Raw genomic sequence first — 24,439 nt, 5'->3', positions numbered from 1 at the left:
TTTTTTATTATTTTTTATTCTAATTTGTTACATATGATAGTAGAATGTATTACAATTCATATTATATATAGAGAGCACAACTTTTCTGGTTGTAGATAAATTAGAGTCATACCATTTGTGACTTCATATATGCATTTTGTTTTCATTTTCAGACAAGTTCTTGGTAATTGGCCTAGCTGGCTTCAACTTTGTGATTCTCAGCCTCCTGAGCAACTGGGATGACAAGCAAGCATCTGGGATTAAAGAGCTGTGCCACTGTACCCTGCTGCAATTTTTTTAAAAAAATTATTTTAAAAAAAATATTTGTAGTTGTAGATGGACACAATACCTTTATTTATTTATGTGGTGCTGAAAATTGTACCCAAAGCCTCACACATGCTAAGCAAGTGCTCCGCCACTGAGCCACAACCCCAGCCCTGCAATTGGTTTTTAATCCTTAAAAAAAAGAGACTGCACTGGAAGTACAAAAGCTTGAGTACCACAGGGTTAGATAACTCACTGAAGGCCAGAGATAGATTTGAATTTTTTTTTTTTTAATTTTGGGGGGGTTGACTTTTTTTTAAAATTTTAATATTTATTTTTAATATTTGGCAGACACATCTTTGTCTGTATGTGGTGCTGAGGATCGAACCCGGGCCGCACGCATGCCAGGCGAGCGCGCTACCGCTTGAGCCACATCCCCAGCCCTTGAATTTCTATTACTCGTTGTTTTCTTCTAAGCCACACAGATACTAAAGGTGTGACTGGAGATAATTGATTTTGCATCCCGAGCTTCATATTTCACACCTATACAATGAGGAATAGTAAAATCCGTCCTGTGTCCAAAGTAATCAGAAGGCTAAAATAAGATAATGGAGAAAATAAGAACTTTGAAAAGTAAAATTTTTACACTATACAAGGCTTCAGTGTGATTATTACAGGTTATCCGACCAATTTTTGAGGCTTCAACTGCATGCCAATTATTCAGTTTGAAGACTGTTTATTTCTTTAGGCTCCCTAAACAAAGCCCCACAAACCAGGGGACCTAGAACATAAGACACTTACTCTCTCACAGTTCTGAGGTTAGAGGTCCGAGGCCAAGGTGTTGGTGGGGCCACGCTCCCTCAGAATCCTCTAGGGGAGACTCCCTTGTTGCCTCCTCCAGCTTCTGGTGGTCTGGGCATTCTGAGCATGCCCCTGTCTGCACATGGTCACCTTCTTCCTATGTGTGCAACAGTCTTTTTTAGTGACAACAGTCATATTGGATTAAAGGTTCCACACTACTCTAGCCTTGACGCGATTTCATCGGCAATGGTCCTATTTCCAAATAAGGTCCTGTACTGTTCTGCAGTATTGGAGGTTAAGACTCAGCATATCTTTTTGTTGGGGGTTAGGGGTGGACACAATTCAACCTATAACAAAGACTAGAAAAAATTTAAGTTGCTTTTTTTTGTGTGTGTGTGAGTATTGGAAATTGAACCCAGGGGCACTTAACCACTGAGCCACATCCCAAGCCTTTTCTTATATATATATTTTTAGAGACTAGTCTCCCTAAATTGCTTAAGGCCTTGCTAAATTGCTGAAGCTGGCTTTGAACTCGCAATCCATCTGTCTCAGCTTCCCAGGCTGCTGGGATTACAGGAATGTGCTATTGCATCTGGCTTTAAGTTGCATTTTAAGTAATAATGCCTGCTCTGACTTTTTAAAAAGCAACTTTCTCCCCAACCTTCCAAAGAGAAATGCTCTGAGGCAGAAACAGAGAAGTGAGATAGAGTTTCAGGGAAAATTAAAGTAGCTGAGAAAATCCTTGGCTCCTGAGAGATGGGGCACTTAGAGCTCAAGTGGCAAACCAACGATGACGGAAGCTGAAAAACCAACTCCACGCTGTACCCACTCTTGGAGAGCCCTTAGCTAGAGTGTGGCTTCTCCAGAGCCGTCTGTACTGCCAGAGAACGTGAAGGAGCCACAGTTCCTCCAGCCACAGACTTGGGCCTGAAGCAGTGTTTACTCATGGAAGGCCTGAGCTGGGTGCCACTGTGCATGCAGCTGCTGGTGGCAGGGTATTGCTGTGAAGTCCCATCTTGCCAGACCCGAGGCCAGCTGAATTGACATCAACACTCTTTTTTTCCTACCTGTGGGCCTCCATTTCCTCTCTGTGAGCTTTTGTTTTTCTCTTGACTTGAAGGTTACAGGAACCTGTGTTCAGTTCTCCAAAGGACTGGACCAAGGAAGCACATGGTCATAGCAGGAATTCTCAGATGCTGGGGGAAAGCCACTCTCTAGGAAGTTTGTGGTCCCTGAAACCCGTCTCTTGAGGAAAACAGGGCTGCATTATGGCTTCTGCCAGCCTTTGACACTTTGACTTGTGGGTCTTTCCTCCATTAAAAAAATAATAAAAACCGGAAACAGTGACATGCATCTATAGTCTCAGGTACTCAGGAGGCTGAGGCAGAAGCATTGTTTGAACTCAGTTCAAGGCCAGACTAGACAATATAGAGAGAACTCTGCCTCAAGAAAAAAAAAAAGTTAAAAATTGATGCTGTTTATTTTTATTTATTTATTTTTTATCAGTGCACCTGCTTAGCATGCATAAAGCCCTGGGTTCAATCTATAGCACCAGAAAAAAAATATAAATTATATTTTATATAATTGGTATAAAGATGACTATAATCCAGGCTGAATTCACTATGATATATCCATTATTATCACATTTTTGTTGATTCCTAAAATATCATGGGCTCTTGGCACTGTATCTGCTTGCACCTAAGGAAAAGTTGGCTGTGGAGGGAAGCTGTGCAGTCTTTAAGCATGTGGATGTGGAATGTAGTAAAGTGTGTAAATGTTTAGATCTAGGAGATGATTTAGGATCAGTCCAGTCTAGACTCAGGGGAATGACCAAGATGGCCTTTTGAGACCCACATAGATGAAGGAGTAAGGCTTTAAGACCCTCAGTTCTTTCTCTGCACAGTTAGATGTTTCCGTTTCCCTCTATATCCAGATGTGTGTCCAAATGGAAAGTACATATATCTCATCAGTGGTTCCCTGTTTCCAAATTCAATATCTGGATACCTTGCCCCATCCACATTCAGAAATGTGGATGGAGATGTGCAAACCGGCTGATCAATAGGGGAGAAAGTTGAGAAGAATTACCTGAACTACTTATCTAAACAGGGGCTCCGGACCTGGCATTATTGTGTATCAGCACAAATCCTTCCATGCTGAGGGAGAAGTGGGAGGTCCCAAAAATCATTCTCCCCACCACTAGAACCAGAACTAGTCACAATTTTGAGCACAAAACATTTATTTCCACCTAACCTTGTATTCATATACCTTTTCCCTCATCTAAGAAAATTTTATCAATTCTACTGAGTCAAGGAAGCATCATTAGTCATTTTAGATTGACCTTGGGATTGGTGAACCTTTTCTGCAAAGGGCCAGATAATACAGTCATCCCTATGGATTCTGCATCCATGGATTCAATCAAGTTTGTGAAGAAAATATTAGGAAAAAAAAGTATCTGTACTAAACATGTACAGACGTTTTTCTTGTCATTATTAGTTAGAAAAATACAGATAACAACCATTTTCATAATATTTACTTTGTATTAGGTATAAGTAATCTAGAGATGATTTAAAATATAAGGAAGGCTGTGTTTTCATTACGTGAAAATGCTATGCTATATTATACAAGAGATTTGAGCACCTGAGGATTTTGGAGGACTCCTAGAACCATCTGAGAGGATTCCTAGAACCAATCTCCCATGGATACTGAGATGCAATGACATATAATTTTAGATTTTGCATGTTTTATGGCTTTTGCTATGGTTTAAATGTGATTGCCCTTGCAAACTCATGTAGGAGTTTAATCCCCAAATTAACTTGTGTTAATTGTATTAAGAGGGTGGAAAACTTAGAATCTGACAATGGTGTTCAGAGGTAGAGCCTTAGGGAAGTGATTAGATGATGTCATTAGGGTGAGGACCCCATAATTAAATTCAGGTGGCTTTATGAGGAGAGGGAAAGAGACCACACAAATACACACACATTCCTGCTACGATTTGATGTAATCCGACGGGTTCTTCACCAGAGCCTTCACCTTGCTGTTTAAACCTCCTATCTCCAGAACTTCTAGCAAAAAAAAAAATTTCTCTTTTCTTTATAAAGAAATAGCCTCTTTATAGCCTCTCTCAGGTATTTCATTATAGCAATAAAAAGCTGACCAGTACATCTTTGTTGGAACTAGTTAACTCTGCTGTTATAGGAGAAAAGCAGCTATAAACAACAAGTAAACTAATAGGCATAGCTGTGATCCAATAAAACTTTACCTTAGAAAATAAATGGAGGCGTCTTCAAAATGCACTTGGTTTCTCTGGCCCTTGTCCTCACTATGTTCCAGGGAAGAGCTGTTGTTGTTCCTGTGACTTAAGTTCTGTTTTGGTCAAAGAGAAACATTCCTTTCCAAATTTATAATATAGTAGATGCTCCACTTGATAAAAAATAAAAACATGAATTATAAAAAAAATAAATAAATGGAGGGCCAGATTTAGCCTTTTGTTAATAGTTTACCAAATCCTGAACTAACCTATCTTTTACTTCCCAACCCCAGCCTGTTCCTTATTTTCTTTTTTTTTTGTTTATTTTAACTTATTTATTTATTTATTTATTTTTTATTGTTGGTTGTTCAAAACATTACATAGTTCTTGATATATCATCTTTCACACTTTGCTTCAAGTGGGTTATGAACTCCCATTTTTAGCCCATATACAGATTGCAGAATCACATCAATTACACATCCATTGATTTACATATTGCCATACTAGTGACTGTCGTGTTCTGCTACCTTTACTATCCTCTACTATCCTGTTCCTTATTTTCAAAACATGTTTGAGTGTCTATTATATAGGATGCATTGTGCTAGGGACATTATTAGGACTTGTAATGTTTATGTTTTCCTTTATATCTGGTTACTTCAATGATCTCAATGGCCTTGTTTTTTTTCTGTAGCTTCCATGAGGCCTAACACAATGCTTATCTGCTCATACTCTGGTTTACATATTGTTTGATCTTTCTTATGATACATATTCTTTAGATCTTGAAATCAATGAGGAGGACATGAAGTCACTGAAATCCACCCATTTGGTTTTGGTATTCAATTGCTTACCTTCCCAGGCCTCTTGCTTTTCCCATGGAGCAATCTTCAGCTCTTACCCCCAGGCTTATCCTACAGAGCTTTGCTCTTGGTTCACTATACTTACCTTCATTTACTCTGTCAACAAACATTTATTGAACACTTATCAATATACTGTAGACAATGCTAGTAAATGGGGGAAAATTTTTAAAAATAGAAGATGTAATCTCTATCTTAAATGTTTATAAACTGTGGATACCATTAAATGTGGTAAACATTAACGGCCCCCAATAAACCATATCTCCTATTTATCATTCTATTGTGAAGCCCTTTCCAAATCAACTCTGGGGGTTATCATGTGATTTCTTTGGCCAAGGAGATATTAACAAACATGAATCAAGTAGATAAGTGCTTGCACATTGAGGCTCAACTTCTTCAAATGCTCTCTTTTTGGAATTTAGCCACCATACTGTAAGGAAGTCCAAGCTAACTTGCTGGAGAGAGCAACTCTGTGGAGAGGCCCCGGAGAATGAGACCTCACATACAGAGAGTGGCCAGTCAGCCCCATGCTTTTCTAGTCTCCTCAGCTGAGGTGTTGGATCTGTGAATGAAGTCCTCTTGGATCCTCCCATCTCAACTGAGCCTCTAGATGATTGAAGATACATGGGTAACATCAAACCAATCACCACAAGAACCACCCAGCTGATCCCTGCCCATATCCCAACCCAGTTATGAGCAAGTAGTTGTTGCAAGTTTGGAGGTTGTTTGTTGTGTGACAATAGATAATTGATAGACAAATGAGAAATAGAGCGCACACATACACACACTCCAAGAACCAATTCAGCCAAGAAACCCCACAAGGCTATAGCTGTAGATCAAATACTTGTACCAGTAATTAAAAAAAAAAAAAGAATAGAGAGAACAAGCTGGAACAAAATCATTGAGGAAGTGCTCCAGGCCCTGAATGACAGATAATATTTGAAAATGTGGAAAAGAACAACCCAAGCAGGGGACAGCCAGAGCACAGGCTCATCCCTCTCTGGACTTTGTGCCTTCAAATGGAGATTATGAGGTCTAAGAGAGTCCTTAAGGACTGACTCTAATTCCTTCAGGAATGGAGAAATGGCGAGGCATTTTCTTATGTGACTGACATACCCCCTTATTTCTCTCAGAACTACTCTACTTACTCATAAAGCCACCTCTGATTTAAAAAAAAAAAAGATTTTGTCATTTTAGACAATATCCCTAGGATCCTAATAGGGGCTTCTTTCTTATGAGAAACAGCTTGTTCCACCTTCTGTTGTATAAAGTGGCCACATGCTAAGTCTCAGGGTCCTATTTTTACCTATCTGGGCCCATCTCCTAACAAGCTTTGGTTTCATGTTACTCTACTCTTTGAAGGCTAATTGCTTCTCCACCCACTGGCTCTTTGGTAACACCTAATGGTAATACCATTAATTGAGATGCAGAGTTGAACAATTATCACATCATATTATTTGTCCACTTCTCTTCAGTTTCCCCGCCTGAGTACAAGATCCTCACAGCAAAAGATTTGTTACGTTCAACTTTGTGTCTCTAAGGCTTACATAGTGGCCAGTATATAGTAAGTGTTCAGTAAATATGTAACAAATGACTAAATTCATGAATAAATGATGAACTCAGAATACAACCTCCAGGAACCAGGCAAATTAGAAGGCACACTAGACATGAAACATCACTAACATTTATTGGCACAACTCTGTCTCAATTCAATGCTAAGAATGTCATAAAGTTCTTGCTTTTTCTCTTTTCCTAGTTAACTAGAGGAAGGTTTTAATTAGATTTGGAATGTTCAGCCCAGCATGTGGCTTTAATCCTAGCTACTTAGGAGGCTGAGGCAGGAGGATCACAAGTTTGAGGCCAGTCTGGTTAACTTAGTGAGACCCTGTCTCAGAACAAAAATTGAAAAGGGCTGGGGATATAGCTCAGTGGTAGAGTGCCCCTGAGTTCAATCCCCAGAAGCAAAAAGCAAAACAAAAATAAAAACAACAACAAAACGGATTTGAAGAGGTTACATTATTTATCTGCAGAGCTGGAATCTGGCTAAACCCTTCTCTTTCCAAGTCCACAATGTTTTGTAGCTCTCCTCCTGGACACTGGGTACTTCCCAACTGCTTCTGTTTGATGGTGCACCAAATAGGGCAGCACATAGAGGGGAGACCAAAAAGGACATCTTAAGAGAACTAGAGAATTTTTGCTTAGGCCTCAGGAAAGAACTTAACCCTGAGTTCATACTGAGAAGGATTAGGATGCAGTCAGAAGAGGCCCTCAGATCTTAGCAGACCTTTTCATTGGCACCAGGAGAGAGGCCTTAGCAAACAGCCTGTGCTGGGAACAAGGACAAGTTTTTCCCAGGCTTCTCTCTGCTTCCTTGGACTTCAGTTTCTGTTTTCCAGAAGGACCAACAGGCAGGAGAGGGCAGCCTGACCTGCCTGGTAGTAGGGTGGAGTGTTATCACTCAACTCTATTTCTCCAAAGTTTCATGATTAAGACCTGGAGCTCAGGGTGGGGCAGGGGCTTGGCACTGGGGATGAGGTAGACTGAGGGAACACTGGGCTCCTGAAGGGCAGGGTGGAGCTGGGGTGACTCAGTGTGGGGCTGCCTTTTGCAGGCAGGGGCAGATCTGAGGAACGTCTCTACCACACACCTGGGCCCGTGACTCTGCAGGGCAGTAAGGTAGTCTGTGGCTTGGTCTCTGATGTCTTTGGCACAAATCTTAACACAGCCACTTACTTCTCTCAGTGGCCCTGGCAAAATCATTTAACTTTTCAGAGTTTCTGTTTCAACTTTTATAACATGGGACTAAGAAGCTAGGTTGGGGTGACAAATAAATGAGAAATCCTGCTGAACTTCAGTTCCCCTGTATCTCCCTGTGGGGGTGAGGGGTGTTGGTACCAGGGATTGAATTGAGGGGCACTCGACCACTGAGCCACATCCCAGCCCTATTTTGTATTTTATTTAGAGACAGGGTCTCACTGAGTTGCCGAGCACCTCACTTTTGCTGGGCCTGGCTTTGAATTCACAATCCTCCTGCCTTAGCCTCCAGAGCTGCTGGGATTACAGGTGTGTGCCACCATACCGGCCCTCCCTATCTTGATTAGCCCTTCAGATTAGCCAGAGCCTTAAAGATGAGTTGTGTCAGGCAGGGCGGAATTATAATGTTCAGGGATCCCTTTTGCCCTCTTGGGCTGTATTCTTCATAAAACATTTAAAATTATATTTTATGAATGCATTGGTTAAAAAAATTAAGTATAACCCAATATGGATTTTATCATCATATACTGATTATTGTTATTATTCATTTTTCTAATCCTAAAAGAAATAAAAATTAAAATATTTTTGTGGGCCCCTAAGATATCATGAGCCCTCAGCACTATATCTCTGTGCCTAATGGTTAAATTGGCTATGGCTCAAGGCAGTGAGACACATACAGGTTCAGGTGTGTCTTCCTTCTTCCTGAATATTTGAGTCCCAGGGATGGCCAGAGACAGTGAATCCACAGACCAGGAGGCCTTTCCCCAGTAAAGTGCTCATGGGGCAGGTGTCTAGCACAAGGCTATGTCTAATTAGGCTGTATCTTTTTCTACCTATGGGTATCCCTGTAGTTGTTTTGTGCATTTGCATATCAGGATGTAGTTGTTAGGGACCGGAGTAGTGTGAGCACCTGAATTATAAAGTCCCTGGAACTTTGTTCATTCAATTTTTTTTTTAAAGTATCTCCTATATGTCAAGCACTGTTATGGGAACTGGAGATAGGGTGCAAAAACCAAAAAGACGAAGTCCCTGTCCTGCAGCTCTCCTCCTAGCAGAGGGAGGTAGACACTAAAACAATAAGTTTTGGCAGTGATAAGTGCTGAAGCAGAGTAAGGAGTCAGGGGCATGAGTGCAGTGCAGTTTGCTATTACATATGAGGTGATCAAGGAATGGCTCTTTTTTGGGGGGTGGGGGAGGGGTACCAGGGATTAAACTCAGGAGCACTTGACCACCGAGCCACATTCTCAGTCTTTGTTTGCATTTTATTTAGGGACAGGGTCTCATTGAGTTGCTTAGTGCCTCTCTTTTGCTGAGGCTGTCTTCGAATTTAGAATCCTGCAGCCTCAGCCTCCGGAGCCGTTGGGATTACAGATGTGTGCCACTGTGCCTGGCAGGAAGTGAGGGAAGGAGCCATGGGGCTATTTTGGAGAAAAGCTTCCCAGGCAGAAGGAGTAGTGAGTGCAAAGACCCCATGGCAGGAACATCCCTGATGTGTCTCAGGAACAGCAGAGGCCAGACGATACAGCAATGAGGGGAGGCAGAGTGGCAGCAGGTCATGGACCGCTTTGGAGGCTCTTATACTACAGCTTATAGCTGGACTGTGATAAAAAGTCAAGAGAGGAATTTGTTAGAGGAGTGACATGATCAAACTTGGCTCTTAGCAGATCACTTTGGCTGCTTGCCTGGCGTAGATGGGAGGGGGCGAGTGCAGAAGCAGGGAGGTTACAGTATTCAAGGGAGAGTTTTAGAGACTTGGGCCAGAGAGTTAGTGGTGGTGGAGCTGAGAAGTAGTTAAGCTGTGGGTGTGAAAGAAGAGCCAACAAGATTTCCTGGCATTTTAGATGTAGAGAACCAGAGAAAGAGAGGATTCAAGGAAGAATCCAAGGTTTTGAGCTAGACAACTAGAAAAACTGAACTGGCACTTACTGAAATAGGTTTAGGTTTAGGAAGGTCTCTAAGTTAGGTTATTAATAAGTTAACTGCATGATGCTTCGTAGACAGAAGTGTCTCAAACTGAGGTACTGCTAAAGCAGCCATTCCACCATTACTAGGCCAGCAGCTTTTGGGTCTGTGATGGACTAGTGGATGCCTTGTTCATGTGCCCACTTCCATACCTCCTTTGCTGAAAATTGAGACCTTTGGTTCAAGGCAGGATTATACTAATCTCATATCAGTGGAGCAAATGCTCTGTGAGCCCTTGGTTACCGATGTTGGCTGAGGCTCTGCTGCTAAGAAAGGGAATACTAAATATGGACCATCAACCACGAATATGTTGTTTTTAATTTAAACTTTTATTTTTGAGATAATTGTACACACACATGCAGTTGTAGGAAACATGGGTATGCGACACTTTATGATGGACTTGAGTTTAGAGAAATGATCCTCAGGCCATTTTGTTTTTTTGTGAACATCACAGAGTATACTTACACAAACCTAAAAGGCATAGCCTACTACACATCTAAGCTAATTGGTATAGACTATCATTCTGAGGCTGCAAACTGGTGAAACTACTGAACAATACAGACAATTGTAACATACTGGTAAGTACTTGTGTATCTAAACATAGAAAAGCTACAGTAAAAATACTAGGCAACAGAAATTTTTCAGGTCCTTTATAATCTTTTGGGATCACAATCATATACACAGTCTGTTGTTGACTGAAACATCATTATGCAATGCATGACTGTAATATGGAGTAATCCCCCCCCAACACCTGCCACCTTTACCCAGTTTCTTTCAACAGTAACATATCACAAAACTGTAGAACAATTTTACAATTAGGATATGAACATTGATACAATTGTCCAAATTTATGCAGATAGCCACAATTTTACTTATCCTTTGTGTATGTGTGTTTGTTCTATCCAGTTTTTCACAGGTGTGAGTTTGTATCCATCACAGTCAAAGAACAGAACAGTTTCATTCCCACAAGGATCCCTGTGTTGGTCTTTAATAACCACACTGGCCTACCCCTAGAACCACTAATATGTTCTCCATTTCTAAAATTTTGTCATTTTAAAAATGTATTATAGGTCCTGGGGTCACAGCTCAGTGGTAGGGCACTTGCCTAACATGTGTGAGGCCCTGGGTATAATCTCTAATACTGTAAAAGAAAAAAAATTATAAATGGAATCATGTAGTATACAACATTTTTGGAATTGGCTTTTTTCCACTCAGCACAATTTCCTGAAAATTCATCCAAGTTGTTGTGTTTATCAGTAGGTCATTCCTTTATATTGCTGGATATTCTATGATATTCCACTAGTTTAACCATTCATCCACTAAAGAACATCTAGGCTGTTTCTAAGTTTTTTTAAAATATATTTTTAATTGTAGATGGACACAATATCTTTATTTATTTATTTTTATGTGGTGCTGAGGATTGAACCCAGTGCCTTATATGTACTAGGCAAGTCCTCTACCAGCCCATTTCCAAGTTCTGAGTTGTTATAAATAAAACTTCTATGAACATCTGTATACAGGTTTTTGTATGAACATAAGCCTTCATTTCTCTGGAATAAATGCCCAGGAGTGCACTTGCTGGATCACATAGTAATTGAATGTGTGGTTTTTATTAAAAATTTTTCAAACTGTTTTCCAGAGTGGGTGTACCACCACTCTTACCAACAATGTCTGATTCATTCTCCCAATCTTCACCAGCATTTGATGCTGTCATTACTTTTTTATTTTAGTGTGTAATATCTCATAGCTTTACTTTGTATTTCTCTATTGGCTGATGATATTGAATATCTCTTCATGTGCTTATGTGCCATCTGTATATCCTCTTCAGTGAAATGACTTCATAGCTTTTGCCTTTTTTAAAAATTTATTTTTTTTTAAACATTGAGTTTTAAGAGTTCTGTATGTATTTTAGATATCAGTTCCTTTGTTGGATATGTGCTTTGCAAATATCTTCTCCCAGTTGTGGCTTGTCTTTTCATCCTTTCCTAGGGTTTTTCACTGACTCAATATTTTTTTTTATTTTGATGAAGTCTAATGTATCACATTTTCCATTTATGAATTATGCTTTAGTTTAAGTCTAAGAACTCTTTGCCTAACCCTATAGCCCAGAATTTTTTTTTAAGTTTTATGACTTTACATTTTACCTGCAAGTCCATGATCCATTTTAAGTTCATGGAATATGTTTTAATCTCAGACAAGGAAAACCATTAACCCTTCCAGGGTTCCCAAATGCCATCAGCTTGCCACAAAGTGGCTGATTGTCTCCTTAAAGGATGGTACTGTTTTGGGGGCTGAGTAACAGTTTCTGTTTCTGGCAGGTTTGATTTTCTACTCTTTCCCCTTCCAGGCCCCTGACCAGTATAGCCATTCACAATGGCCTATGAATCTCTGTGTATTTTTTTTCACCTCATGTGATATCTCTTTCCTCATCAATACATGACAGATGCACAAAAGCTTTGATAGGAAGATATCTTTCAGGATTGAAATGAAATGGTCTGTAATGCAGTACAAGTCCATTTGAGACTTTAATCATTCATGAACCAAGCCTGGCTTTCTCCTTCTTTTTCAGACGTTCATAAGAGACCACTCATGTGGCCAAAGGTGTGATCTGAGGGACAGGTGGCAGATGATATGGGTGTCTGGAAGCTACACTGTCTTTTCCAACCTACTCTTAAAATCAACACAGCTTCACTACTATCCAGATGGGAGAAGTAGTCATAACCCTTACCAGACTAAACTTCCATGTTTTTGTGTGTGAATGGCAAGGTCACAATGTAGAAGTATATGTAAGATTGGAGCTACTGGGCCATCTTTGGAAAATATCATCTGTCAGGGTCTCTACTCTGCTACTCAGAACTTGAATAATTCTCAGCCCTAATATGAGCTTTAAGAATTTTTTGGTTTATAGCTTCTCAGTAATTGTTTCCTGGGTAGCTGTTCTTTGATTAGCCTTGTGCAGTACCCTGTGCATGCACAGACTGGTGATCAGCCAAAGACTCAACAGTTTGCATGGAGCTTTCTCTCCATGCAGTTCCTTCCTTTTTGGCATTTTATTCAGCCAAATTCCCCCCAAATCCAGTCTCTATCTATCTCCTCAACCACTCAAACCCCTGGGTTCTGTTTGGGTTCCCCCTTTGGTTCAACAATCTGAAAAATGACTCCACAACTGTGAGCTTGCCTCATTTGTTTCCCTCCCTCAGGGATCACAGGTCTGTACTATCCCTGGCCAGTCTGGAAATCATTGTTTTGTATCTCTGATCCATTTTTTCAGTTGTTTATAATGACATGGTAAGTCCTGCATCAGTTAGTTACTCCTCTTTGGTAGAAGCAAAGCCTGAATACAATTTGGAGATAAAGCCAAAATGTTTTGATTATGAGTTGGTTGCACATTGTAAGACAGAAAGATGTGTTAGGGATGACCAAGTCTTTGGCTGAAACTGGGAGGGTGGCATTGCAGTAAGCGGAGGTTGGATCAGATTTTTAACTGGGGGGAGGGTTAAAATTAGGAGTTTAGTTTTAAACATGTTAAATTTGAGATGTCTGTGAAACAATCAAGAGGGAATGTCAACTTTTCTGTTGAATAAACAAATTAGGAGTTCAGTTAGAAGTCAGGCTAGACAAATAAAATCAGGAATTTCAAGTCTGAGTATGGTACCCAAAGTTGAGAGTCTGGATAAGATCATCAAAGACATAAGGGTAGGTAGAAAAGAGAAGACCAAGGACCAATATCTGGGGTATTGCAATATTAAGTATTTGGGGAGATGAAGAAGAACCCTTGAGTTGTTTGTGTCAACTCCCTCACTTAATCTCTTATTCCCAAGATTCTACCCCATACTACCTGCTCAATGAGCCATCACTGGCCATTTTTCTGGCACTGACTTCTGCTGACCTGTTTTTTTTCCTGCGGCCACCTACGTCAGGCCTGACAGATCAGTCCCAGAACTTGAAAACTTCTTTAGACAATCCAAATCCTCAGGATCTTCTGAAGTCATTTAAGTTTCATCTGGCTCTGTCAGGACTGATTCTTCTGCCAAAATATAGGGTAGGAATAAGGCAATGGCCTCTGACTTCCAGAGTGAGCAATACCTTGGCCAGAACCCTTTACTAGTCTTTGATGATACCTTTCATGTTGAGGGCTCTGAAAAAGAGGAAATATCAGATTTACCACCCTAGACCAAATGAGTGAACTTTTTTCTTTTTGGCCTCAGATTCTGTCCTGGATAATGTTGCTACATGGATAGATGTATCCATGTTATTGACTTCAAAAAATTAAATACACATTCCAAACATCCCGAGTTTTCTTATAGTAATTAATTATTGACCTAATACTAGTAATAAATGTTGGCATAATTCATCCAATCACACACCAAAAGGCCTATATAAGGTTATTCTTCATAGTGCTATTTATAAAATTAAAAATATTAGAAATTAGAAACTACCTACACAACTAACAATAAAGGACTGAGTAAATAAGATATAGTACATCTATAACATGCACCCATTGAAATAATTTTGCAAGTACAGGGAGATGTTTATGATATATAGTTGATTTACTTTTTTTTTTTTTACTTAACATTTTAACCAGCCATTCAGTGTGGTATGAAAGAGTACTTTAGCACAAGTGAATTTGAGAACTCCAGGCCGTGATCTCCAGTGATTAATGACTAGGTGGAGAAAGATGAGCCTGCAAAGGAGGCTGAGCAAGAGTGGGCAAAGATATAGAATTGAACAAAAATGGTACTATATCATGAGACAGGGAAGATTTATTTTTTCCTTTTTAAAGAAAAAGAACGATCATTCAATCATTTGACAGTCTCAATGCTGAAGAGCTAAGATGAAGACTTGTTATGTTTTGAATATCCACCAATAAGCTCATGTGATAGAAAATGCAGGAATGTTCAGAGGTTAAATGATTACATTATGAGAGAACTGTAACTGAATAGGTTTTTAAATATTAATCTACCATCCATTTGGTAGATCAAAAGTTTGAATGGATTACTGGGTGGTAAATGTAGGCAGGTAGGGGTGGCTAGAGGAAGTAGATCATTACGGGCATGCCCTTGGGGATTATTTGCCCTCTCTCCCTCCCTTTCTCTCTCTCTGTTTCTTGGCTGCCATAAATTTACAGCTTCCCCTTACCACACCCTTCTGACATGATCTTCTGCCTCATTTTGGGCCCAGAGCAATGAAGTCAGCCAACCATGGACTGAACCTCTGAAACTGTGAGCCCCAAATAAATTTTTCCTCCTCTAAGTTGTTCTTGTCAGATATTTTGGCCAGAGTGATGGAAAGTTGAATAACACAGGACCAAAAGGTGACTCCTGTATGAAGCAACACTAATGTCACTGATGACCATTGCAAGAGCTGTTTCAGTAGAGCAGTGAGAACTGAGGTTCGATGTAGTGGGTTGAGGAGTCAGTGGGAGGTCAGAGAGTAAAACTAGGGAGAAAAAAATGTTTTTGAGAATTAGAGTATGTAGAGGAAGAAATAGGTGATAGAGAAGGATGTATGTTCAGGACACTTTTTTAAAAAATTAGAATAGGGGTGGGCTTCTTTAAACATAAGATGTACCACTAGAGAAGGAGCAAATTTAGAGAGAGATAATTTAGAGTTTATGAAACTTAGTTTGTAAAAAGGTGGTAAAGAAAAGGATCTAGAACACAAGTCATAGCATTGGTCTTGGTTATATAGTAGGAAACGAAATGCTTGAATTGTAACAGCAAGAAGGAAGAATGAGAATGTAGGGAGGTTTAAGCACTTGGAAACACAAAGGAAGAACTCAAAGACCTTTGTGGAGAGTAAGTCGGGAGGCAGGAGGACCAGAGGCCTCAGGAGCATGGAGAAGGGTTGAGATGGTTGTTGTTGATAGTAGGAGTGTAAGCCACAAGAGAAATGTAGTACAATTTTCAAGTACCTTTTGGTCCCATGTGGAGTTGGTGACCCTGAATTATGGCAGAATACATCTGACTGGTAGGGTGATTATCTGAGTGCAGACAAGAAGGAAGCAGACAGTTTGATCCTGGGGGTGGGGGTTAGCCAGACAGGAGAGATGAAAATATCTCCTTACTGCTTGGAGGCCTGGGGAGTTGGGCCTGGGCCAGCTGCTCAGCTTTTCTATAAGTCTAGCCAGAAGGCAACAGGAAGAGAGGGTGGCTCTTTTGTTCCCACTAAGTAAGTTTCCCTGAAGCTTCACCTTCCAAACCCCCTGTCCCTAAGACAGCTGGCTCTTTGGTAGCCTGGCAAATTCCCCATGTAGACAGAGCTCAGTCTCCTTGTACTATTTGCTATTTCTGCAGGCTTGTCAGGAACAATCTTTTCCAGTCTTTAGAAAGGTCTTTTTATATGTGCTCCATCTTGATCCATACTGTGCTTGGGAGTACATGAGAAGGACAGGGGTTGGTCCCCCAAGGCAGGTCACTGTTAAGGTCTAGTAAGGACAAAACAGCCTTCTTTGGTGCTTCCAGCTCACTTGATACTCCAATGCCAACACTGCTCATAAGAGGCCACAGGGCTTCTCTTTCCTCTGGCCCTTGGCTTCTGTGGGAAGCAAAACAGAATGGAGACACTCATTTTTCTCAGCTCTGGGCTCTTTACCCAAGAAGGAAAAACAGGGCAGCCAAGTTATAATTTTTCAGTATGTAACATCCTAACCTGGTTGCTGGGCCAGAGTTGGCACTGGAAAGGGAAGGGCTGGAAGAGGAGGATGGAATAAGTGGTAGAATCAGATTCTAGCTCAGGCACTGGCCTTAGTTATAGCTTCTGCTGCTTGGGTGGACGGAGAATAGAGGCCAAGAACAGGGGTGAGCTGCTGGTGATTCTGCTAAATAATGGGAATTGTTCCCAAAGCAAGCCAGTCACCTAACTCCCATCCTGATACATACAGCCCAACGAGGAGAGGCCAACCTGTGCATTCTGTGTGCCCCTACTATTTCTGGCCAGGGAGAACCATTTAAATGAAAAGCCACTGTCTAACTGAAAAGGATTGGCCACTTGCCATCTCAGGGCCTGTTACTTCACCTACAACTTAAAAGCTGACCAGGATGATTTCTAAGGCTCTTTTGACCCTATTTATCTATGATTAGCCTGAAATGATATCAGATTTTAATTGCTTCATGGTCATTAGATCCTAAAGGTCTTAACATATGGATGATAAGTACAGTCCCAGCACTGGTCCCAGGGTTATGGAGGAAGAGCATAATTTGAGAGGGCTTTGCTTTAAAGAAAAAGTTGAGTCCTGATGACTCTTGACTCTACTTTGTGGGCTTGTCTCCTCAACTGCAAAATGAGACTCTGAAGGCTAGAAGTGCTTTAAGATCCAATTCTGGTTCTATGTGCTGAATGTCTCTGTTCTCCAGCAATTTTGAGCCCCATTGTATAAATTTACTGAGCTGTCAATTGTTCACAGTGCTCGAGTAGGACATTGTCCTTGTTCTCAAGGAGCTTACAATGTATTTTTTAAAAAAAATAAGTCATGTGCATAGGAAAAGATAACTAGCATACAATTCATACATGATTACACGAATAATACAGACACCATAACTCAGGATGGCTCTCTTTGACATGTTGCTGGCTGGAGGAAAACATGCATGGGCCATGTCTAGAACTTTCCTCACCCATGGCCTCTTACTTCGTCAGCTCTCAGAAGGGGCATGGTGAGGAGTCAGACACTCTGGGTTCACTTTTGGGTTCACCACTGACCTTTAAAATGGGGATAATAAAAAACTCCCTTGCAGCACTGTTGTAAAAAGATATTCTCCATCCAAAGCATTTAGCAAATACCTAACACATGGTTAGTGTTCTATAATGATCCCTTTCCCACTCCAACCCCTAAAGAAGTCCAGCTGTGGGAATGTGACAATGGAAGGCTCCAGTAAAGTTGGCTTGATTTAACTTGACCCTGGTTCAGTGCAAGACCATCCAGTTGGAAGTCTAAGGCCATGTCTAGGTGGAACCCACAGTCACAGAGGTATAAGGAAAGGAACATTGTCTTCCTGTTTTAAAGATGATCCCTGCTGTTTCCATAAAAGATCCAGGTGTAGATGGTGGAGTTTGGTCAGGATGAAAGAAGATCTATACACCAATCAAAAAATGTTGAGGATTAAAGATGAGAAGGAGCCAGAGAATAGGACCAGAACAGGACCTGGAGCTTGCCCAGGGTACATAAGAGTTAATTCTATCTGCAGTTAGTGTGGAATCTTGCTTCCTTTGTTGAATCTAGTTGTTTAGTTTTAGTAATTACCCAAACTTCTAGAGTTGTTAAAAGTTCAGAGTCACAAGTTCACCCAAGATGAGTTTGGAATTGAACTGATCATAGATGATATAGACCTTAAAATTGTCTTCCTTTAACTCAGTTTATGACATGAAGAGACCTTGAAGCCATGACTGAGTCCTGAGTGTGGACAGCAACTGAATTGATCTCTGTAAGGAGATACATATACAGTGCCATAAAAGAGGATGCTGGCACCAATTTTGTGCCTGTGCTTGTTAATAATGGTTAAGAGAAGCTCAGGCCTTATGGCAAACAGCACTTGGAACAGTGTCTGGCACTCAGTGGACATCAAACGTTTTTGATAAATGAATAAATGTGTGATATACACTCACATAATTCAGATTCGTTTCTTTAAAAATGGGGATATTATAATCACATGCCTTCCTCCATGTATATAGTTGATATTCCTGATTCACTATTAAAGGCCATTCACCGGGCTTGGAATATACCTCAGTTGGTAGAGTACTTGCATAAGGCCCTGGGTTCAATCCCCAGCACCACCAAAAACAAACAAACAAAAAAAAGACTATTCTCCTTTGCTGGGAGGCTGAGATGGGAGGATCATGAGTTCAAAGCCAGCCTCAATAAAAGCGAGGTGCTAAGCAACTCAGTGAGACCCTGTCTCTAAATATAAAATAGGGCTGGGGATGTGTCTCAGTGGTTGAGGGTTCCTGAGTTCAATTCTTGGTTATCTCCCCCCCTCGCTCCCCACAAAAAGGCCATTCACCTTTGTATTATGTGGTGTGATCTGGGCTCTATGCCTGGCCCCATATGACCTCAAATAAATGACCAATACTCTTTCTCGCTCTGTTTAATCTGAAAAGGAGGTTGAATTGGGCACATGGTAAACCTCTTTTCAGATCTGAACTTTTGAGATTATTCTGTGGTTCTGAGATGAGAGGATGTGCACAGTGAGTTCAACCTCCTAGGGACCAAGCTCATGGACCTTGTCCTAGCAGCACTGTGCTGGAGCTACATTGGCCCATGGTAGTTGAGCCAGGCACCCCAGTCGCAGGAATCACCCCCCAATCGGCTTCATAGTACCCACAAGATTGTAGCCCCTCTCCATATTCTTTAGTTTGTATTTCTGTATTCACAGTACTAGGGTTTGAATCCACGGTCTGACACATATTGGGTAAGTGCTTGCCATTAAGCTATATCCCCAGCCCCCTCTCCACACAATTATAAGCAACAATCTTGTGTTTAAATGAAGAAACTTAAAGAGTGACTTTTTTCTGGTGTGTCCCTAGATCTCAAAGATTTTAAAAAATGCAAATAATCCCTAAATAGATAAGAACCCCCCAAGCATTTCAGAGGACAAATGGAGAAACTTAGGCTTCCAACACTATTGCACTTAATCTGATGAATAAGTCCCAGTTGCAATAACAGGGAAAATGAATGAAATTCAGAACAAAGGTCTAAGCATTTCTATAAATTAACTAGTTAAGAAGGGTGAGTCTGAAACCTTCGGATGGATCAATTACAAAGAAAAACATCAGAAACTCTGACAGCAGGACAGTAATCTTTGAATCTTTGGCTGAATAGAATTCAACCCAGTTGGGATTACCATGGTGAGTTAGAAAGTTCCCCTGAAGTAATGATGTTCATTTCCTGAGAGTAATGTCCCAGACTGTCACAGAGAAGGGGCCCATGCTTATAGCCATAAACGATTTGAATTTTCAGCTGGTACAAACCAGAGGCAAACAAGTAGAGAGTTACCAGCTATAGAGGCAAAAACTCTGCCAGGTTCTAATCACTGCTGTAATGTAAAGTTCATACAATTCAGTGAAAACCACTTAATCCTTCTGGATTCCAAATTCCCTTATCTCATAATGGTATTTAATATGAGAGAAATTGAATTCCTAGGAAGAAATCCCAAGGAATTTGTAGGATTTACTTTTCAAGAATGGTATATAGGAAATTAAGATATTATTGGAGACTTGGAGGCCAGACTTGGGGGACCTGAATGGGTTTAAGGAAGATTAGAGGGTTAAGGCAAGCAGACCTACTATTCATGAGCCATGAGTATCTTCAGGGCAGTCTTCAGATCTACCTGTTCAGCAGAAATTAATCCAAAGACTTTTCCTTAAGGTTTTCAGGGTCAGTTAGCTAATTTCCAGAACAATGCTCATGGGTCACAGGTTTGACCTTTGTGTTTATACGATGACTAGTGTCTACTCCGTAGTAGACTGAGCCCTAGCCATAGCCATCAGAGACATGTGTATCACTGGGGACATAACGGGATTGCTGGGAGAGTTATTATGGCATCTCTGCCTTTGGAAAGCAGCTCATGGTACAGTCTGACACACTCCATCTTGGGTTTGGAACAGAATGTTTGCATGTCTCTGTCACTTTATAGTAATTTTAAAAGAACATGTGAGCAGAGAAAGAGAGCAGGGTTTACTCCTAGGGAACTTCAGGTTGAGAAACTAGCCCAGTTAGGATGACCAATTAGACTGACTAAGTGAGTCTCCTTCAGGAAGAAAGGACTCAGAATCCCGTCTCCTCCCTCTCAGGTCCTGCCTCTTTGGGCATCTCAGCAAGTACTCACAGGGCTGGTCATCTGGGTTGCCAGTGAGAGCTGTCACCAAGGATCAGGCACATAGAACTAGAGAGCTGTGCCTTTGACGACAGCTCCCAAAATAAGGTGCCAAGCCCTACTTCTCACTTTCCCCTTGTGCCCTGGGCATTGCTGGCACTGTCTTTGGAACCATTACTCAGCAGCCTGAATGCAGAAATAGGGCGCTGAACTGACTCAGGAGGCCCTGGCTCCTTCCTGGGGCAGGGTCCTGCAAATGTATATTCAGTACTGCAGTGGGGGGGCCCAGGAAGGGCTGTTGGGGACAAGCCCTGGCCTCCCACTCCCTGCAGGGCAATATCCTGTTACCAGGACAGCACTTCCCAGTTAACGCTCTCTGGGCTTTTGCAGGTTCTCTATGCCCCTGAGCTGCATGGCACCCTTCCTCATTCCTACATCCTTTCACCACACATTCCTTCAACTTCTCATCCTAAAGGAAAACCTGCACCCCCTGGGTTTCCAGTGTTCTTCAGGTCAGGAGAATATACTGCAGTGCTCCACTCTCCTGTCATTTCTTCATACCCTAGCTTCTCCACCCTGTTCTTCAGCACACCATTCCATTATTTTGCCATCCCTGTCCACTCAACTGTCCCCTGGTTTTCAGCCCACCATCTTCTTGCCTTCCTCAGTGGCTTAATAGCTGACTCACAGCTTTCCTGGCCACTTCATTCCCTACCACCTGTTTTTAACCCTTCTCAGACCCTGGCTTCATACTGCTTTTTTTTTTTTTTTTTTAAACTTCGAATGACCCAAAATTCTGCTCAACCTGTCCCTGACTGTGATACTTTGGACACAGGCATCAGATGGCCCATGCTATCACAGTCCTACTCTCACCATAACCCACTTAACTATTTTTACCTGTCTGCCTCAGGTACTTATTTCCCACCTGCTTTTCCTTCCTGAAATCTTTAGTTGAATCTTCATATCTGGTTGGGACCCCTTGGCTTCTTGTGGACCCCCCATGCTTTCATTCTTCCCTAGGTCCCTCCTTGATGACTTCCTACCTCGGGTACTCCCTGTTTCCTTTGGCTGTGCTCCCAGATTCCTGAGCAAGGCTAGAAATGTACAAGCTCTCTGGTGCCTCAGCCCTTGCTCATTCCATTAATACCAGGTGTGTCCGGCTCTTTTCCCCACTGTTTGCTCTTAAGGTAGGGATGTTAGCACCCCAGAATAATTAATTATGCTATTATTAGCTATTGTTGTTAATCTCTTACTGTGCTAATTTATAAATTAGATTTTATCACAGGCATGTGTGCCTAGGAAACCATACACAGGTTCAGGTAATACAGGCATTCATTTGGGTCATGGTGTATATTCCCTATGGATGGGGCCGGTGGGGGGCGGGCTATGGCGTTACTTTTCTCATTTTTCCATGATGACACTGGTACTCAAAGAGATTAAGTAACTTGTACAAGGTCACAGAATCAGGGAATGGCAAAGTCAAGACGAGGAAATCTGGGTTGAGACACTGTACTATGTCTCATCATCACAACTCTGTGAAGTTTATTATTTTTTTAAGAGCAGCTTAACAATCTTTTTTCTTGGTCCTAAGCATGGAACCCAAGGCCTCCCACATGTCAAACAAGTGCTATACCACTGAGCTACATCTCCAGCCCTTTTTTATTGTGAGACAGGGTCTCACTTTAGTGAAATTGTGATTCTCCTGCCTCAGACTCCTGAGTAGTTGGGACTACAGGAATGCACCACTGCATCTGGCTCAGCAATCTTTTCAGTTATCCCTTGTTCATTCCTAATTGTGTGTATATTTCACTTCTATTATTTCTGAAGTAATGCTTCAGAAGTCCTGGCAGGCTTCAGGAACCTCAGGGCATACATCGTTGTCCCTTTCTTTGTGGTTCAACTGTTATTAGCTCCCAGATGAGCTTCCCTCAGGACTTTCTGCATCATAACTCTAGATCCCTCCAACTGTTTAGCTAGGCAGCAGTGTTCAGTCCCTACTCACCAGGGAAGGAAGATGTCACTGCAGTTCTCATGAGGGTTATTTAAAGCCATTTCCATGTGAACTGGCTGTTATAGGATAGAACTTAAATACCTCCTCTGTCACTTACTAGCTTCCATTGGTAAATGATTTAAACTTGAAGAGGTTTAATATCTTTATTTATAAAAAGAGAATAATAATAATTCCCTAAGGGTTGTGGTTTTTTTGTCTCTCCTGTGATGTTGGGGATCAAGCCCAGGACTTTGTGCAGAGTAGGCAAGTACTCTACCTCTGAATTACATCTCCAGTCCACGAGGGTTGTTTAATTATTAAAGAGCCTAGATGTATAGAGTCTGGCACATATTAGTCATCCTAAATATTTGTTCCTTTTCCCTCTCTTACTTGAACACATATCTGTGTCTATTCATTTTCTTCAGATGACTTCAAATACTTTTTGGGGGAATATCTTTGACTTTTCTTATCTCTAACAAAATTTTCTCATTTACACTACAACTTTCTGAAAAATGAATTGGCACTTTTAAGGCAACAGCCTTTGTCAGAGTAATTATATTTCTTCACATCTAGTTGGAAATGTATTTTATGTTATTTTCTATAACATATAGTGTAATATTTTAAAATACTCAATATAACATATTCTCTGTAAGACAAAATATCTTCATATATATGTGTATTTTTTCTTTTTTGATACTGGGGATTGAACCTAGAGTTATCTACTACTAATCTACATTCCCAGCCCTTTCAATTTTTATTTTATGGCATGGACTTTCTAAGTTGCTCAGGCTGGCCTTGAACCTGTGATCCTCCTACCGCCTGAGTAGCTAGCATTACAGGTGTGAACCACCACAACCAGCTCTAATATATATTGAGAGAATATGTTCTCTATATTATTTTAAAATATACATTTATTTGTGAAATCTTTTTTTTTGGGGGGGGTGGGGGAGGTGCTGGGGTGTGATATCAGGGATTGAACTCAGGGGCAATTGACCACTTCCCCAGCCCTATTTATATTTTGTTTAGACAGTGTCTCACTTCTCACTGAGTTGCTTAGTGCCTTGCTGTTGCTAAGGCTGGATTTGAACTCATATCCTCCTGCCTCAGCCTCCTGAACCGCTGGGATTACAGGTATGCGCCACGGCACCTGTCTTTCTTGTGAAGTCTTTTAAGTATTGTTATTAGTGCACTTTAGTTATACATAAAAGGGGGTTTCATTTTGAATAGATTCATACATTTGTGTAATATAATGTACTCCATTTCAATCCCTAGTACTTCTATTTTCCCTTCCTTTCTCTCTTTCCTGTTCTCCTTCCTGTACTCTACTGGCCTTCCTTCTTTATAATGAATTTTTAACTGGTGCTTTAAAGATATATATAAAGGTAGCATTCACTGGGGAATATTTATATATGTACATAGCATAATTTGAATTTTTTATCTTAGAAAAATACAGTTTCTTTGTATCTATGAGAAATAAGTAACCCTTCTTTCCTCAGCAAAAACTAATTTAAAAAATTATAAAATATATGTTTCTTGTAGAAAATCTGGAAAATACAAAGAAATAAAATTAATAAGTGACTTGTGATTCTTACTAGTAATACGGTATATTTCAATACATGAGTATTGAAAATATAAACAAAATTAGCTATGATTCTGTGACTTCTTTTTATTATTTTGTGGTGTTAGGGATCAAACCCAGGACCTCCCACATGCTAGACAAATGCTCTAGCTCTGAGCCACATTTCTAGCTTTCATTATAATGTTTAAGCAAGGCATTTAT

At 40.8% G+C, this 24,439-nt stretch overlaps 1 protein-coding gene across 1 annotated transcript in view; it reads right to left on the bottom strand.

Annotated features, from left to right (window-relative positions):
- Positions 1-10,171: 10,171 nt before the first annotated feature.
- The window catches only part of Dtl (denticleless E3 ubiquitin protein ligase homolog), a 61,991-nt gene continuing 47,723 nt past the window's right edge, over positions 10,172-24,439 (bottom strand). The window contains exon 16 of the mRNA XM_046452266.2: positions 10,172-13,999. The gene's annotated coding sequence lies outside the window, so the exon portion shown is untranslated. The remainder of the gene's footprint in view (positions 14,000-24,439) is intronic.

Source organism: Marmota monax, unplaced genomic scaffold (assembly GCF_021218885.2).
Source record: "Marmota monax isolate L192 unplaced genomic scaffold, Marmota_monax_Labrador192_F-V1.1 WCK01_AAM20220418_F8-fsc00105, whole genome shotgun sequence".
Lineage (NCBI taxonomy): Eukaryota > Metazoa > Chordata > Mammalia > Rodentia > Sciuridae > Marmota > Marmota monax.
The sequence above is the reverse complement of the archived record's forward strand: the minus strand, read 5'-3'. Positions and strand labels throughout refer to the sequence as shown.